The 19,843-nt window shown below is 35.9% G+C and overlaps 1 protein-coding gene across 2 annotated transcripts in view; it reads left to right on the forward strand.

Annotated features, from left to right (window-relative positions):
* Positions 1 to 336: 336 nt before the first annotated feature.
* IL33 (interleukin 33) overlaps positions 337 to 19,843 on the forward strand; it is a 37,163-nt gene continuing 17,656 nt past the window's right edge. For both annotated transcript variants that reach the window (XM_078436863.1, XM_078436866.1), the window contains exon 1: positions 337 to 393. The gene's annotated coding sequence lies outside the window, so the exon portion shown is untranslated. The remainder of the gene's footprint in view (positions 394 to 19,843) is intronic.

Here is a 19,843-nt window from a genome sequence, read left to right on the forward strand (position 1 = left end):
CTGGGGGTGAAGTTCAACTTTGAAGAGAGCCAAATTGTAATGTGTGGGGGCAGAGGATTGTGAGTTGCAGATGGGAGTGGGGATTGCATGTGAGATAATTCTGATGTGAGTTGGAAATAAAAAACCACAAAACATAAAATCCATAATTGTTTAATTAAATTTTAAGATGGAGATGAAGAGAAGGCAGAAAGTAGGGAATCTTGAATGTTGACAGGATTGTAATTCTATTGGCTTTTTACATGCAATTAAAAGCTGCCAAAATCTCACCCACTCAGATCTCCCTCCTTTGGAGATTTGATTCTCTGCCAAACTTTGAGTAATAAATAGAATCTGCAAGCCCTCTGAACACAGAGCTGCTGCTTTTCAGAGGAGAAATCAAAACAAGATTACACGGTAAGAATAAGACTAACATTCTGGTAGATTCTTTTCTCAGGTTTGGCAAAATAAGATCTTGGGAACCATGGAGAACTATTTTTTATTTCTATAAAGGATTAGGCTGAATTGTTGCTATTTATTGCCAATACTAGTAAAAGTTGATAATAATGATAGTTGCTACTAACTTATAATTCCACTTTGATTTCCTTTGGGTGATTTGGAAAATCATTAATAAATTGCTAAAATTGATTATTAATAGTCTTTATAGTAAGTTTTTCTCCCCCACCACAAAACTTCATAAAACAAGTTGATAACTGTACTTCCAAGACAAACCTACTCACAATTGTTTACCAGTGGTTTCAAAAAAGGAGGACAAATAGAAGAACCGAGAGGGGTCATCCCTTCAAAATCATCTACTCAAAAATAAACAAGTTTTTGAAAAAATAAGTAATTTACATCCTAAATGACTAAATGGGTAAATTCAAAAGCTTATTAGTTTTGCTACTATTCTTCATTTAGACAATTTCATTTAAAGATTTTTTTCTCTTTATTTGTTACTGTCTGCCTTGTGGCAATTTTTTTCTCCTTGCACTTTTCTCTGCCTTATCTTTCCACACATGAATACATACCTCCAGACTATTTTAATAAAGAAAATGGCACAAATCCAAAAGTACTGTTGCTTCACAAAGTTGATTCTAGAAGGTCTTTGGAAATTTGAGAGTTTAGGACTAAGTGTGGTTGGATCTTCCTGACTCTCACTCCCTCCTCAGCACTGTGCTTCTTCAGCTTGAATCATCCCTGTATACTGTGGTCCTATGCTGTTCCCAATATCCCTATCTATTGCTTCTCACATTTGTCTTTAGAATACTTGATGCCCCTCTTTAAATTTTGCCCCAAAAGGGCATGGCTCTGTGTTCAGAAAACTTCAGAGTCCTCTATTTCCCAAAGTTTAGGGTGCTTGAGAAGAATCACATAATTGAGTAATATGCTTAAATAGTTAACTCTCTGAACAAGCATAACTCTGCAGCTCAAATTTCACCTTTTCTCCATTCTTCTCTGAAAGGATCCTAGATTTCCCATCAAACCTTGGCTGGTAGCTACATAAAGCATTTTCTCGGCAATGACCTAGATATTTTTCGATTTCCCATCACTGTTTAGCTTACAATATATACAGCCAGAATGTACCTCTTTCTTTTTCCCATTTATGGAGAGGGAAGAATTCTTAGAATTTTTACTTAGGGTTTGAAACAGGGCTAAAAGTAAGGCAAGAGACTGAGAAATGGAAACTGCCACTCCTGGTTAGGGTCTGCAGAGGGTTAAAGAAACAGAACTTACAACTAACTTCTGGGAATGTGTGTGAGATTCAGTTGTAAAAGGTTCACTCATGGGGGAATTAAATCATTACAAGCAAATACTGTTGGGTGTGTGTATGTGAAGCACAGAAGGGAGAAAAAAATAAACACCAAGGAATATTTATGTGAGTATTTGACAGAACAAGGCCTTTTTTGGAGATACTCATGCAGAATTCAATCTTTACAGGGAAGGGGCGCCTGGGTGGCTCAGTCGGTTAAGCGTCCAACTTCAGCTCAGGTCACCATCTTGTGGTCAGTGAGTTCGAGCCCCGTGTGGGTCTCTGGGCTGCTGGCTCAGAGCCTGGAGCCTGCTTCCGATTCTGTGTCTCCCTCCCTCTCTGCCCCTCCCCCGTTCATGCTCTGTCTCTCTCTGTCTCAAAAATAAACGTTAAAAAAAAATTTTTTTTTTTTTAAATCTTTACAGGGAAGTACTGCAGAAGGGACAGCACTGGGAGGAAGAAAATTCAGGGAATTTTTATGCCAGTAAATCTGATAGCATGAGGTCATTTTTGGAGATGTGAGTGTGACTGTGCCAAAATCTATGTATCTTTCATTCAACAAGTTGAAATTTTGGCAGACATGGTAAGAATCAAGAACGTCTGTCAGAATCTTTCTTATTTATATCACAGCTTATAGCAGGGACATTTAGAAACAAGACCAAAAATAATCTCCTTGAAGAGCAGAAAAAAATCTTAATTCCTTCAAAAAAAAAATGATGCTTGGTTCAAGGACTTCAGGAAATCATAGTAAAAACCTCTAATCTTTTTTTCAGTTTCCCTCTGGGTTCTCTGGTGTTGACATCTGCATGCAAAAGAAAGCTTTAAGAGGAAACAGCCTCACAGGGCAGGCAAAGTTCATTATTGTAGGATAGTAATGGGCAAATAAGGAGTTTGGAGCACTTCCTCCCTGTAACAGACTCCTGGCAGATACTCGCATGCTAGCCTTGTTACTATTGGTAGATCATGCTATATCTGTGAACACTTTTGTTTTTGTTTTTGCTTTAAGAGTGCAATATAGCATAATAGTAAAAATACACATATTTTTTGAGCCAGACAGGCCTTAAATCCATCATCTATCATTGACTACCTGCGTGATTTTGGATCTTACTTAACATTCCTGACCCTGAATTTTTTCCCTCTGGTGCAAGATATAAAAATAAACAAACCAATAATAATAACAACAAAAAATCCTACCTTAGAGAGGTGTTCTGATACCTATAAAGATAAAGCAAGCCAGAAGTAGTCATTAAAGGTAACTTTATTAATCACTGAACATGTACTAAATGAGTTTTCCCCCCATTATCCCATTTAATCCTCAGCACTTCTGTAAGATAATAACATTCTCCATTTATAAAGTTAAACAAGTAAGATTTGGAAAGATTGTACTAACCCAAGATAAGGCAGTCAGCAAATTTCAAACCAGAGGTTAAAATCCAGAGTTAAGTCCCATGAAGGAAAAGGACCAAGAAGGAAGATGGATTCCAAACAACTTCATTTAGTATGACCTTAATCTTTTTGTAAAGCGATTTTCAATTCAGTTTCCATGATTTCCAAATACAGAAACATGAGTGAGATGACATTAAAACTTTCCACCTATTTTTTTAGGTCTACATTCATTGCCATCTGAAGAAGTTTCCCTGCCAGCCACCATTTTCTTATGTAACTTTCTTTTGCCATTCCTGTTGGTATTGCCAGAACCCACAAACTTGGCTGATTGCTTTCACTTTTAATTAGCACAACAGTCTACATCTAATTCCTCTTCACTCTGAACACCTCAAAAATTAGATGATTGCCACAATTTTCCCTCACAATACTAGTGCATCTGAGACATTTAGCAATCATGTTTTGCTCATTACTTCTCTTGAATTTCCTAGCAAAGATTCAATGCTTTCTTAAAGAGTTTGACAGAGGTTCATTGTTTTGCATCTCTGCTGTGTTCAATATCAACCATTCTAACTTCTTAGCCTGTTGCTCTATCAGTGGCAGTAAGAAATGCTATCAAGCAGTTTATATATTTTTTTTCTTAAAGAGAGTAAGTGATTTTTAAAAGTTTCAAATGTAATGTAATTTGAAAGAAAGAAAGAAAGAAAGACAGGAAGGCAGGAAGAAAGGAAGAAGGAAGGAAGGAAGGAAGGAAGGGAAAGAAAGGAAAGAAAGCTACCATACTGTTAATTTTTAAATTTCTCTTAATAATCAAATTTAATATCATCTAATATATGATACAGTTTATTACTAGGTGGCTATTTGGTTGTGAAAAATATCTCTTGGTTTATCCACGGGTGATGATGTTCATGTATGTTCTGATGTTCTGGTATGGCATAAGCAGAAATAAATAAAAGAACCAGCCACATGGAGCATATTCAGCATGCCCGCTGAATATCAGCATTAGAAGGGACTCTCGTTCTCATTTTGGACTATACCAGCTAATCTGGGATAATGTGTCAGTGAGGGTGGTGTGGAATATCTAAAGTTTTACATAAGTATTAATAATTTGGCCAGTATTTCTGTAACTATTTGATAGACATATCCCAAACATAGGAGAAAATTCCTATAAAAGTTATGCAAGCAGTAATTTCAGTCTTTGTACAAGGAAAAACTTTCACATATTATGAGAAAATATTTACAATTAACTTATGAATATAGGTATTCTGAAATGATATTTTGAACAGAAAACAGTTTTTAGTGCTTTTCTCTTTTGAGCATCATTATGGACTCATGATTTTTGTTGACATTGTTGTAAATAAATCATTTTCAAACTTAACTTGTTTTGATTAGCTATAATTTTTTTATTGTTTTGACTCAAATTGCCACTATTTGGCACATAGAAGCCTTTTTATGCTGGCTCATTTGCTCTTTTATTAATCACCTTAGAACTCTACAAAATGCATCACTGCTTTCAGGCAACAAGTTATTCAGGCTCATCTTGCATTTCTTCTACCTGTAACAGAAACCAGCTATTCTCCAAAGAACTTTGATTTCTTTAGTGGAGAACATTATTAGATTACAAAATATAGGCCCTAGGATATATAGTAGATTATTTCATCTTACTATTGACATTAAATTAGTTCAGTTACAGAGATAGGGGAGAAAATCTGTATATATAAAATCACTAGTTCATTTTGGCAATTTCAATGGAGTTCCAACATCACTTTATTATATACCTACTTGAGTTTTTACCTATTTTACTATGTGATGAGCATGGGATGTTGAATATAAGGGATAAATCACGAAATTCTACACTTGAAAAAAATAATAAAATTCAAATATTTTAATTAAAAATATATTTTTTATTTATAATTTGGCCCAATTGTTTCAGTTTTTTTAAATTTGAAAATGTTAATACCTTATTGACAGTTGTTGTTTTTGCCCCTTTGTTAGCTACATTAGTTACTGGAGGATATGAAAACCTGTTTAAAAGTTCACTTTATAAATAGAATGTTAACTTTGTTCAAAGTGTTTACAAGTCATTTCATTTTGTCACTATTTGTCCAAGCACAATGACCAATATGTATATGTATATGTAATTTTCATAATCAATTTTACACACAAATTTAGACAAATTTATACATGTAAAAGTTTTTGGTAAACAAATCCAATTGATGTTTTGCAAAAATAATAATATAATAGTATATTGGCAATCTATAGAATTAATTGTAAAAATAGTAATAACAGTACTGCTATTGGCCATCTGAATTTATTTTTTAAAAAGCATCTCAGTTACTTATATGTTTTCAAAATCTTGTCCTGATACAAAATATTTTCAGTGTATCTTTTCTATTTCTGACATACCATGCTTTTTCTCTCATATACAATATGTTATTGTTTATAACATATCAATTTATATATCCATATTATTATGCCATAATTTTTTAAATATAACATTATTTAAATATTAAACTGTTTAGCTGATATGGAAAACAGTATGAAGGTTCCTCATAAAATTAAAGATAGAACTATTATATTATCCTGCAATCCCACTTTTGCGTATATATCCAAAAGAATTGAAAGCAAAATCTTGAAGAGATATTTGTACACCCATGTTCAATGCCATATTATTCAAAATAGCCAACAGGTAAAATCAACCCAAATGTCCATTTACCAATAAATGGATAAAGAAAACATGGTATATACATACAATAGAATATTATTCAATGTTAAAAGAAAGAATCTTGTCAGATGCTACAACATGGATGAACCTTAAGGACATCATTCTAAGTGAAATAAGCCAGACACAAATACTGTATACTATATCAGTCCACTTATGTGAGGAATCTACAGTAGCCAAACATACAGAAACAGAGAGTAGGACAGTTTTGACAGGGGCCTGGGGAAGAAGGAAATGGGGAATTGTTGTGCAATGAATATAGTTTCAGTTTTGCAAGATGAAAAACTTCTACATACCTGCTGCAGAACAGACCTAGTAACACTACTGAAATGCACACTGAAAAATGGTTAGATGATAAGTTTTATGTTATATATTTTTTACTACATTAAAAACTAAAGGAAAAAAAGAACTTTGAGCATGGCAGGGGGAGGGCAGGGGGAATGTTTAAATAATCCAGCTGTATTTAAAGATATGATTAAGACAATGTCCAGAATACATTAGTTGTTTGCCATTTCATTTTAGGATTTAGAAAAAGCCGATGTAGATTACATTTAGGCAAAAAAAAAAAAAAAAAAAAAAAAAAAAGCCAAAGATAATTTGTATCACTTGATATGCTTTAGCTGCAAAAATATAATAATGAATTAGATATGGCTTAAAATATAAGGACACTTGGTGCTTACTTAACAAGAAGTTCTGAAGTGGGCAATACCAGAGTTGGTGCAAAGAATCAAGGACGTCACCAAGACCCAGGCTCTTCTCATCCTTCTGCTCTACCATCTTCAGACTGTCCATGATCTCTTCCTTTATGGGATATTGTTGGCCCAGCTCTGAGAATTACATCTTCACAGAGGCAAAGTCAAAAAGTCAAAAAGTTCTTACTCCTAAGGAGAAAAATTGTCCCACAAGTCCCAGATACGCCACCCCTTTGTCTCATTGGCAAGATCTGGGTTACATGCCTAGTCCTAGACACAGTTGGCAGATAGACAGGATTGCTATGAATGGTTTATGTTTCTGCATATCTAAATTTTGTCTTTGGTGAAAGAAAAGAGATTTGTCAGCTAAGAAACAACATTCATCCTAGGTAACAAATAACTTCCCAGGTTGTTGACATCCTCTGATTTCTGCAGAACTCAAACCATTTTTCGTTTTTAAGAACTTCTGCAAAGGGCAGCCAAACTCTTTTCAAAGTTACCCTGAGGATTCTGCCTTACTCTGAAAAACACCTGAAAAATCTCTTTTAATCTGATTAATTTTCAATTTTTTCAGGTCAGAAAACTAAGTCTTTTTTTTTTTCAATATATGAAGTTTATTGTCAAATTGGTTTCCATACAACACCCAGTGCTCATCCCAAAAGGTGCCCTCCCAAATACCCATCGCCCACCCTCCCCTCCCTCCCACCCCCCATCAACCCTCAGTTCTCAGTTTTTAAGAGTCTCTTATGCTTTTGCTCTCTTCCACTCTAACCTCTTTTTTTTTTTTTCCTTCCCCTCCCCCATGGGTTTCTGTTAAGTTTCTCAGGATCCACCTAAGAGTGAAAACATGTGGTATCTGTCTTTCTCTGTATGAAAACTAAGTCTTTAATCAGGCATATCAGAACCACTTATTTTGTACAAAGGGAAGAAGAGAATGTGTTCATTTCCATCCATTTTCCAGTCAGCTCAATGCATTCTTAAACACAGACACTGACACTTCTTTAATTCTTTTTAACCACAATATAGAGGGCTTATTTAATTCTGTCAGTGTCTCTTTGACCACCACGTTTAAGAATATAGAATGTGTACATTTTAGAATTCACTGATAGTCTTCTCTTTCCTTTAACTTAAAAAAAATTCATTAACATATAACATACACACACAAAAACACCCCAAATCTGACTGTATAGCTTAATGGTTTGTTACAAGGTAAACCAACCTCAGTAATTATTTAAAGAAATAGGAGTATAGAACTCAGAGTCTCCTTATGCCCTCTTCTAGTCACTACTCTCTACCTCAAGAATAGTATTTTACTTTCTAACATCAAACACCACATATTCAATTTGTGGGGTTTTTGAACTATTTACAAATGAATTCATACAGCATATGTTTTGTGTCCAGTTTTTCACTCAACATTATGTTTATGAGACCCCTCTGTGTAGTTGCACATATGTTTATTCTCATTACTGGTTAGAATTCCTCTAAATAAATGTGTTACAATTTATCTGTTATAATGTAGATGAACATTTTCCATGTTTCCAGTTTAGAGTTATATAACTAAGACTGCTATGAACATTCCCTTACTATGTCTTTTGGCATTTTTATGCCTTTCATATATACCTTCAAGTAGAATTGCTTGGTCAAAAGTATGCACATGCTCAGCTTTAGTGAATGCTACCAAATTATTTCCCAAAGTGGTTGTAGCAATTTATACTCTAATCAGCCATGTATAATTCCATTTGTCCCAAATCCTTGCAAATACTTGATATTTTCTATCTTCTTCATTTTAGCCATTTTGATAAGCGGGCATTATGCCAGTCTGGGGCAGCTAGTAATTTTTCCCCAGACTTGAGTTAGCTAGCAGACACACTTTAGAAAAATATGTATCTTCCCTAAGATTGTAATTTTGGGGTTGAGGCATTTGCTTTTTGTGTCCCAGTTGCAAAGCAACATTAATGGGTGGGGGGAGGAAGAGCCATTATATTGTATTTGGGATTCAGTGGAGAAAAAAGTCAGGAACCACTTTTTTTAAGTGTCCTACCTTGGTAGGAAAAAAAAAAAAGGACTATTCTCTTAACCCCATGGTCACAAATTTAGTTTCGATAGACTGTGTGGTTGTTTTGTTTTGTTTTATTTTTAACAAACCTACACTTTTATTTATTTGCTTTCCAGTAAGTTTAAATCCTTAAGGAGTACAGCATCACAGGGATTCTGTGACTTTAGCAGAAAGGTGACTTTGGAATTTGGCATGACTGTACCACTGTTTCCATGAGCGTGAGTTATTTTTACCAGATTACTAGGATTTTTTAGATTACTAAGTTTGTCACCAGGAGTCACTGGGTTGTTCTTTGATTTGTACACATAGATGCATCTCTTGCTTGGTAGAATTCATTTTCATCTCAAGCATAAACACCTTCAATTTTAAGAAGAGCTGTGTGCTCCCTCTGGTTCCAGAGACCCTGCTGATAGCCAGCAAAAATGGCCTTGGACTACAGCCTTCTGTCGTTTTAGGAGTACAGTTCCCAGCAGGTCTCCTCAGGTTCCAAGATGGCAGAAAGAGGTAGTTTTTTTATAGACTTTGAACACAACATACTTTAAGAAAGTTTAAAGTATTGTTAAATCATTATGAGCTAACAATAATCCACCCTGATTATTTTTCTTGATTTAAACATTGTTCAAATGATGTATAATTTAACAAAGTATCTGCTTTGTGTAATTTATCGCATTTGATAAACCAGATCATCTTGAGATTCTGCATGTGACATCAAAATAGTAAAGGCTCATTGGCTGACCGGTTTCTTAGCACAAGGACAATTCTTATCTTCTGGCTGGGTGTCAGGAGTCCGAAACTTATCTTTTGCAACTTATCTTTTATATCTATTTTTGAAACTTATCTTTAGTCTTCATAATGTAGCTAGCAAGCACTTGACTAAAAAGTAGTTGATTTCCATTCTTAAAGAGAAAACTTTTTTTAATGTTTTTCTTATTTTTTTAAAGGAGATCTGCTACATTTATCTTCCACCAATACAAAGTTTTGTTATCTCAGCTGCTGCTTCAGGCTGCCTTCTCTTGCTTCTAAATTTTAGAGACTTGAGTTCCACTTTCCACATGTCCGTAAATATCTGGTTCATCCTTTTAGAAATTCCTCTTGTTATTCCTTAGTTTTCCAAAGCTGCCTTCATATGAAGCCTATTAGTTCCCAGAATCGATTCCAGAAGTATCTAAGTGGCATCCCTGTGCACTGGAAATTGAAGTTAAGTGTACTTTCATTGGCTTTACATATATATCTGTGGTATCTGGAATAAATGTCTCCTCATCAATGTTTTATGTGTTTTATGTGCCAAGTCGACCTCTTTAGAGCCAAGTTAAAGATACATTACATTTTACTCAGAAGATATGCTTCAAAATGTAAATCTTTGCCTGTCTAAAACTCATGTATGTTTCTCTTGAATAACAAATGGTAAGTCACTTGATAGAATTTAGGATACTTCCCAAAGACTTGTATCCTTGTTAGGATTTCAAATTTTGAAAATATTAAATTACTTTAGGCTTTGGAATCTGGGGACTATCCCCAGAGTCAAAGCTAACATTAATGGGCAAGTTTTCATCCTTGGTTAAGCAATCTGTTTTGCTTATATTGTTGCCAATTCAGAGATGTTCTTAACACTTGTTGGTACATATTTGCAAAGAATTAGGCAAGACTCAGAAATAAATCTCCCATACGTACATATACATAGATGCAATTACTATCTTTTCATGAACAGAGATGACATATTTTAAAATATATACAAATGTTATACACATTTGTCTTGGGACACTACCTTTGCAAGTTGTCTTCCTTTGTGGATCTAGGTACAAATAAAAATTTAAAAAGTAAAACAAGCCAGGTCTAAAGCAGTGAACTGAAGCAAGACAGATTGTATTTCATCTCCAGTTTTGAGAACTAATTCACAACTTAGTGACTCAAGTCAATACACATTCTGTGGCTTGGCATCTGCTTTTTCCATGTGCGTGACTCTGAAAAGCATTTGTCCAGGTTGAGATTTTAGATCTGCTCCCACCTTGTTTTTCTGCCACCTTATACGGAATGTTCTGCCAGAACTATTTTCTGTGACTCAGCTTTAATTACATCTTCTAAAACCTTCCTCATTATTTAATGGATTTCTTTAATTTTTTAAACTTGCTTGGGATTCTTAGATCTGAGGATTGGAGTCTTTCAATAATTCTGGAAAGTTCTTAATTTTTATTTACCTTCAAATATTTTCCCTTCCCTATTTTATCATCTTCTTCTAAAATTCCAAATAGATACACATTAGACTGTCCAATTCCGTCCTTCAAGTTTCTCACCCTCTTTTTCATATTTTCCATCTCTATGTGTCTTTAAATTGTTTTCCAATGAATATTTTCAGATATATTTTCTAATTCATGATTCTTCATCTAATTCACTATGTGTAATCTGCCATTTAATCTGCTATTTAATGAAGCTTTAATTTCAACATTGTATTTTTTATTTCTAGATATTCTATTTGGATCTTTTTCAACTCTAAATTTTCCTTATTCATTTTTTTCAATATTTTTAAAACTCTACCTAAAGATATTAAAACCAGTTGTTCAATATGTCATTTCTGATTGTTCTAATACATGAATCAACTTTCAGGTTGGCTTCTGTTGTCTGTTCCTTCTGTGGCTTTCATCACATTGCCAAGTATTTTTATTTGTTTTATAAATCTTGACTGCAAACTATTCATTTGCCCTGGAAATTTTTCTGTGTGGATGAATACTTTATGGCTTGGGCTGCAGCTGAGTTCATCAAGATAGGATTTGTGTTTGCCTTTCCCATTTGTCTTGGGATACTACCAAGCCAGAGCTTCCTAGCAGTCCCCTTCTGCAGGTGAGGTTTATTTATCTCAACCACCCTTACACTTCAAGTGTAGCCCTTTTGGTGTTCAGATTTAGGCCATGCAGTTTCCTATTAGGATCCCCATTTTAGGCATATCCTGGACTTTATCTCCTGGGCCCTGAACTTCATGTAGTTGTCTAACCTGTCTCTAGAATATAGTAGATGACTTTAGGAAAAAGCCAAGGTTTCTTGTCTCCCAGTATTTTGAACACTATACATTCTTTACTTTCATTCCAGTTCAACAAATGAGTTTGAAAGATTTTTTAAATATTTCTTTCAACATTTTAGAAGTTTTAGTAAGGAGGATTGGTCATAATAACTAATCCACCATCATGCTGAAAAGAGAAGTCTCTGGTTAGTTAACATTATAATGAGCAAATATTAAAAATTTAAACATATGAACAACATTTATATTAGTAAATTACTGATTTGTCAAATCCTTTTGGGGTTTCTAAGCAATATTTCTTTTTCAGACAAGGTTTCTACTCATGAAAAAGTTTTGAAAATTCCCTCTTCCAGCCTTAAAGTATAATGGTTTCTTCTTATGATGTTGCTAAATCTCCTCACCAACAAGACCACCAATGATGGTATACGAATTGGACTTTAGTCTCACTCTCCCTTTACAGGGTTAAATAATCCAGGTGTTATGGATTTATGCCATATTCTCACCCCCTTAATTTGTTTTCTTGTATCAAAATATTCTTAACCAAGTATACTTTAAGCAGAAACCAACTATGGGTAAGGAGTTTCTGCTCTGGTGTGAGGGATCGGGGGGAAGATGTGAAATCCAAAAGAAACGCCTTTCTAGAGCACCTCATGAATTCTGAAAACATTTGCTTCAGGTTTTAGCCAAGGGACCTTGGGCAACTTACTTGACCCTTCTGTGCCCCAGTTTCATCACCTGTAAAATAGGGAAAATAACAGTACACTTTTGACAAGATTGCTATGATAATTGAATTAGTTAACTATATAAAGCATGTAGTACAATACTTAGCACATAGTAAACACTATACAAGGGTAAATTTCTAAAAACACAGAACTTTTAACTCTGCATACTCCTATTGCATTTTTTATGCTCCACTAAATTTTTACAAAATTCATAATTTGTATATTATTTGTCCAGCTTTACTTAAGATTTTTTTTAAGTAAACAAAAAAAGATCTCAACTTTAAACCTCAGAATTAACTAAAACCAAAGACGTATTTGTTCCATGTTGTTTCTTTCCCATACATTGCTTTCCTCTACACTTAAAAGCTTCCTCAATCCATAAAAAAGAAAATATATACTACAGACTCTATAGACTTCCTCTTTCCCTATAATTTTGCCCTAAGACACAATGTACCCAAATCAATGGCTTAACTGGATTTCAGATCTGCCTTTGCCAGGACATGACCCCAGGTTAGTTAATTGCCCCCTTGTCTAACCCCATTATGCTATTTGCTGTAAGGTAGTGGAAGGAGAAGAGAAGGGTACAGGGCTGAAGCAGAACTTGTGCAGTTTTCTGAGGCTGACATCTTTTGGGTGGGCAATGGGCTGGTACAGCTGCTGGTATTGAAGAAGCAGGCCCAGGGAAAGGAGAAGGAAGAGGCTGAAGTGGAATCCTGTATAGGAGCACAGGAAGGAGTCAAAGGGATAGGAAGACACTGGCTTTCATGCACCCTCTTCATTTTTGAGAAGAGGAAACTAAGACCGAGAGAGCTGAAGAGCCCTGCAGAGAGGGAGCAAATCTTGAATGTAAGCTTAGGAATGGAGGTCATTCTTCTTCTGTTTCTTCAAAAATTGTTAAAGATTTGGTTCAACACGTAGCTAGATCTCCAAAGTATGTGAGACATGGGGAGGGTCACTGGAGGGGAATAAAAACAATACATTGAACTGAACAATTCGAAATGTTTGGCCACACTAAAACCACAGGGCCATAGACCAAACAGAAAGTCAGCTTCTTTGAATGCTTTAGAAAGAGGATTGACCCAAGAACAAGAAGACCTGGGTTTCATTAGACTGAGTCATATAAAACTGTCATCTTTGTAGGTCAAAATGTAGTAGTGCCAATTCTATCTGTTCAACTCACAGTTCCAACTCTACCACTCAGTAGATGTTTGGGATTTGGACAAGATCTCCACATCTCTTCAGTGGGTAATACCTGCCTTACCCATTTTTTCAGGGTTTTGCAAGGACAGATCCAAAGTACACAACATTTACTGAGTGCCTGCTTTCAATAACTGCTTGGGAAACAAAGATGACTAAGGTACAACCCTTATTTCTAAGGAGTTAGCATTCCAGCAGAGGATATAGGAAAACTAATTTAGTTGGATATGATAAGCAAGTAAGAAAAGGAAGCAATAAATTCTGTTTGATTGTGGGTGGTTAGGGAAATGAAGGCATTTGAACTGGGCTCTAAGGGTTAAATAGAAGCTTCCCAGGCAAAGAGGAAGAGGCATCTCTAGCAAGAGGAACAGCTTGTACAAAGGCATGGAGGTATACAAGTGTGTGGTGAATTGAAGAATAGTAAGCAGTCCAATGGGTATAAAATGTAAAGTGTGTCTGTGTGGGAGTAGGGGGGTTACTGTTGTGTGAGGCTACAAAGGTTGAAGGGGTAGGTAGTGTCAGTGAATAAAAATGACTGGGTAAGAATGCATCCAGGAATACTGTGGGAAAGCATAGAAGTGCTTTACAAATGCTAAGTAAAGAACAAAAGAAATTTTTCCTAAAATCTCAACATCCCTCCCCTCCTGTCACAAGGAGTTCTGCTTGAATCATATACTGATTTGCCAAATTTCTTTGTAGTGTTTCCTCTCCTTGGGAGAAATGTTCTCTCCTGGGTCCAGGTAAGAGGCATGTAGAAACTTTCAGAGTGCCAGGGAGTCAGGAACAGGAAGTGATTCAGTTTGAACAAGGACAATGCTATCTCATTGTTCCCCAAATTTCAACCTCCCCTTCTGTGACATCACTTTTTCTGACCTCCCCCAAGAAAGAAGTGAAACCACTATACCCAAGGGAACAGAGGATAATGTGATCACCCTCCCATCTCACCCTCTCCCTCCTGCTCCCCTGTGAAATCTCCCAGAATGAAATCATATAGCGTTGTCAAACTTAATCATTCTCCCCATTTCCTGTCCCTCCTACCAGCCAAGACAAGTTGTGGGGCACTGTCTTCTTCAGTAATTTTCTAGTACCCAACAAGAGTTTTGATGACCCCTCTATACCTTCATAGATCTGCTCATGCAAAAGTATGTAAGCTTTACAAGGTGGTGAATGGAATTTAAAACCCAAAAATTTAATTTCACCTCATTTTACGAACAGTTCCCATGGAATAAGAGAAAGAACCAGATGGACTTAAGTTCAGATCCTAGCTTTGCTACTTACTAGCTATGGGGTCTTTTGCAGCACACTTAATCTCTTTGAGTCTCTATTTCCTAAATTTTAAAATGGTACTCAAATACCAGGGTCATGGTAACAATTAGAGATAACATATGTAAAGCATCTGGCCCACAGAAGATGCCCAAGACACTGTAAGTGCCATCACCATTATCATCACCACCACCATTATTAAGAGCTTGAACTAATGCAGACTCCTTGCTGATTTCATTTCTTTCCTCTTCCTACCCTCCATCTATTCCTTATATGACAGTCTTTAAAGCAGTCTTTAAAAAATTTAACCCAAGTCACATCCCATATTACTTAAAAACACTTCATTGGCTTCCCACTGAATTTTGAATAAAATCCAAGCTCCTCCTTCTGGTATCCAGGGCCCAGCCCTACCTGGCTTCTGTCCTCTTCTGCCAACACCATTACATTATACTCTCCTCATTGTCCACTGTGCTCCAACCATACTAGCCGTCTCATTTCCAAATACAACAAATTCTGTAAGACCCTTTGACCCTGGGGTTTTTTCTGCCCAGAAAGCACTCTCTGTCCCCTCCCTTCCATATATTCTTCACACCCTTGGAGTGCAACATAAATGCCACTTTCTGTGACCACACTACTTTAATACTACTGTTTATCTTCTTTACCAGCCTAGTTCTTATTTATTTATCACTGTTTATAAATGATTTATTTGTGGGGTCATGGTACCACCATTCATGAGTTTGAGCCCCACTGACATTACAGAGCCTGCTTGGAATTCTATATCTCCTTCTATCTACCCCTCCCCCACTTGTCCACACACTCTCTTTTTCTCTCTCTTTCTCTCTCTCGGTCTCTCAAAATAAAAATAAACTTTAAAAAATAAAATAAAATAAATGATTTATTTGCAAGATTATTTGTTCAACATCTATTTCTCCAAAAGAGAGTGAACTGCAGGAGGCAGGAAAAACTTTGTTTTGTTCACTGCTATACCCCAGCACCTAACGCAGCACTAGACAAGTGTTTGAGTTATTACTGTTGTTATGATTACTCAGCAGCACTCTGTGGTATAGTATAGACATGTACAAATCCAACATCATTTGGGACTTTTCTTGGGATATTAGGAGGGCAGAATTTCTTTACAATGATTACTAGGCATGTTTCTTTTCTTTCTTTCTTTAAAAAAATTTAATATTTATTTTTGAGAGAAAGAGACAGTGAGAGCAGGGGAGGGGCAGAGAGAATAGGAGACACAGAATCCAAAGCAGGCTCCAGGCTCTGAGCTGTTAGCACAGAGCCTGATGTGGGGCTCAAACTCAAGAACCAAGAGATCATGACCTGAGCTTAAGTTGGACACTTAACCCACTGAGCCACCCAGATGTCCCAAGACTTTTTTCCCCCAAAGCATTTAGCTACTTTCTAGGGCATCAAATGTTGAACTTTATATTTTGTATTCCAAAATTTCCATAATTAACATGTATTTTTAATAAAAATTTCTTATAAGCTCTACATGTTAATGACAAGCCTCTTCACAAGAAATCAATCTAATCAAATGAATTTATTTTACAAGTAAAATTCACAATCAGGAAAGAAAAGTCAACAGCCAACTTAACATTATAAAGGGTATTGGTATTTTAAAAAAAGGAAATTGCTTATCAAAGGGCATTGCCTGACATATGAGAGGTGGTTGGTAATTCAATAAATGATTTTCCAGTTGATCAGATGTAGATAAGAAGACACAGTGAAATGAAAATTTTCATGCAGTGTCCCATGGGTTAATGGGGTTGGAATACATAGTCCTTGGCAAGTAATGGGCACTTGATATTTGTTGAATGCATAAGTTTCTGGAAGACTTTGCCAGGCAAAGAGACAAACATAACACTGCAGTTTGGGAAATGACTACACTTCATACATTTTTGTTTTTGTTGCTCAGATGTGAATCACCAACTAATGAATTTCCATGCAAGATATTATTTCTTGATAGATTAAAATCTTCTTTCAGGTTGTTTGGGTTTTTTTTTTCTTTCATAATTTAAATGTGTGTCATTTCCTCTGGAATGTCATCTCCCTCCTTTTTTTCCTTAAAAAGGTCCTTCTATTTTCCTTTACTAACTAAAATGCAGCTTCCCTTGGTGACACCACTATTCTCAAAACCCACACCCTTTCTTTGTGTGCCCATCTCCCAGGGACAATAGAGAAGTGACACATTTCTTATTTTTTACTGCTCTTGCTAACCCTCACCATGGGTCCAACTACCTACTTATGTTAATTCCTTTCCATTCAGGTTGATAGAGACCCTAAAGTCCTTTCCTGTTTGATGGTGCCTCTATTGAGGTCAACTTTGGTGACTCCAGTGCCTGTTTTGATGAGTCTTTAATATTCTTCTACGGTTCACCTGCAAAAGCTAATCTTGACTACCACTATCATCAGAACTTTGCAATCTCCAAGATAGAGAACATTCCTCAGAATTCCCCCAAATTCCTCAGTTTACAAACAACCTCCAGTCTTTCTACTTCTCCCACGCCAATTTTTAAATTCTTTGTAAAATCACTTTTTAAATTGTGGTAAACTTTACCATTTTAACCATCCTATGTATACAGTGCAGTAGCATGAAATACATTCATATTGCTGAGTAACCATTACCACAATCCATCTCCAAAACATTTTTCATCTTCTAAAACTGAAACTCGATATCCATGAACAGTGGTTCCCCATTTCTTAGTAAATTCTTTTTTACATTCTCTAAGGAACTGTTTCAGACTTTTCCTACTCATCCTCAGAAATTAAAACACATGCTTACTTCTCTTAATTTCTGTAACTCTCCTCACAACTTACTTTCTGAAGATGCAAGCCATTTTTACAAGACTGTCAAGTTCTTGTCCCTTAAAACTTTACATCTCTACCATTCTTTTGCTTTTCCTCCTCTACTACAGAAAGAAGAATGCCTCCTCCTTTTCAAAGCCAACCCCTCCACTACTGCTCTCTCCTTTCACTCTGTTTCTTCTGGGACTTTATTATATCAGTTTTCTCCTTTTTGTTTCTCTCTTTCATTTTCATTTTCTCTTTGCATTGTAACATGTCCGAGAGTCCCATATTCCAATAAAAAACATCAATAATAATATTAATAACAAGTATTAAGTTCCCACTATGTGCCAGGTACTGTCCCAACTGCTTAAAATATATCTTCTCATATAATTCTCACAATGACCCACTGAGTTCAAATTATTATGAAGAAAATTATTATGATGAAGAAATTGAGAGTTTAGAAATATTGAGCAACTTGCCCAAGATTGTCTAGTAAGCATTATTTTCCCTTCTCCATGCTATTCTAGCAAGATTCCATTGTCTGTTTCCCTTTCATTACTGTATTTCTTGAAAAAGTCTCAGTTCCTCCTCTACACTATGCAATCCACTGCAGTTTCTTGGAGAGTCCCACGCTTAATGGTCTCTCTAAAAGGTCTCTAATCCCCAGCTGGGTCACTGTAGTGCTCATCACCAAATGTTGCTTTTTGAGATGGTCTTCTCTCTTAGTCTTCATAATATATGACCTCTTTTTTTCTGGTTCTCTTCCTAGTCTTTTCTAACTCCTTATCTTCTCTTACTCTTTAAATGTAAGATTTCCTATAGTTCCATCTAGACATAGCCTGCTTCCTGTTCCACATTCAGCTGAGACATTCTCATTTGCTCCTACATCATCAACTCTCATGCTGTAACGAAGAACAAATCCACACAGCTAATTCTGGCCTCCCCTACCCACCCACAACCTAATTCCAGCTCAGTGCTGAAATTTCCATGTAAGTGCTCCTCAAGTATCTCAAACTCCATCTGCCCCACATTATACTCATTACCTGTGCTTGACAATGGACTCCCCACCTGAGTTTCCTACCATGAACCACAGGCACCCCCTTCAATTCCCTTTGCCTCCCCGCTATCCCAGTCCAGAGCTGATACAAACACATCCAAAAAGAGCTATGAGGGCTCTGTAGTGGACACAACCCTGAACTGAGAGTGAAACTTGGGTTTTAATCCTGACTCAGTCACTAAGAAGCTAAGTGACTTAGTGGAGCTAGAACAGGGATCTCTGGGGCATTTTATCACTCTAATATTTAAGGACTTATGACCTTCATCCCCTCCTTACTGGCCTCACTAACATTGCCCTGACCCTGCCCTCACTGCTTTTTGCCTGGGCTATTTTAATTGGCCTCCTGACTGACCTTGTTTCCTGTCTTTTCTTCTTTCATTCCTCCAGACACAACCATAAAATTACAGTTTTTATAATATAATCATAAAACACAGTTTTTATATACTTCTCACTTATTTAAAAAACTTTTAGAAGATTCCTGTTGGCTATGGGATAAAATTCAAACTCCTTTTTTCTGCATTCATAGCCTTTTGCATGTTAGTTCCAACATAACACATGAAACATCACTTTGTCTAAATTGGATTACATGTGAGGTTGGAGATAAGCACTGTAGGAAAAAAAATACCTTATTCTTCATAGTAAAAGTAATAGTGTATCAAAGATTTAGGTGTTAAGTAGTAAACGATATAATTTTAGGAAATGGTATAATAAATTTATTTATAAGTTTAGAAGACGGGAGGTATTTTGAAGCAGGATGCAAAATCCAGGAATTCTAAAACAGTGATTAAATTTGACCACATAAGATTTGAAAATTTATTTACAGCAAAAAATGGAAAAAATTTCAACTCATACAGAGATAAGGCTTTCATTTCTTAATTTACAAAGGATTCATATAAATCAATAATTGACAGAAATTGAGGACAAATAGATTTTTAAATATTTATTTTTGAGAGAGAGAGAGAAAGAGAGAGAGAGTACACATGGGTGTGAGTGGGGGAGGAGCAGAGTGAGAGGCAGACAGAGGATCTAAAGTGGGCTCTGTGCTGACAGCAGACTCAGACTCACAGGGTTCAAATTCACTAACCATGAGATCATGACCTGAGTTAAAGTCTATGCTTAAATGACTGAGCCACCCAGGCACCCCAATAACAAATACATTTTGTTAAGTTGCTTCATTTCACTAAATAAAATTCAAAACCATGAAATATTTTCCTTT

Source organism: Panthera onca, chromosome D4, assembly GCF_046562875.1.
Source record: "Panthera onca isolate mPanOnc1 chromosome D4, mPanOnc1 haplotype 2, whole genome shotgun sequence".
NCBI classification, from domain to species: Eukaryota; Metazoa; Chordata; class Mammalia; order Carnivora; family Felidae; genus Panthera; species Panthera onca.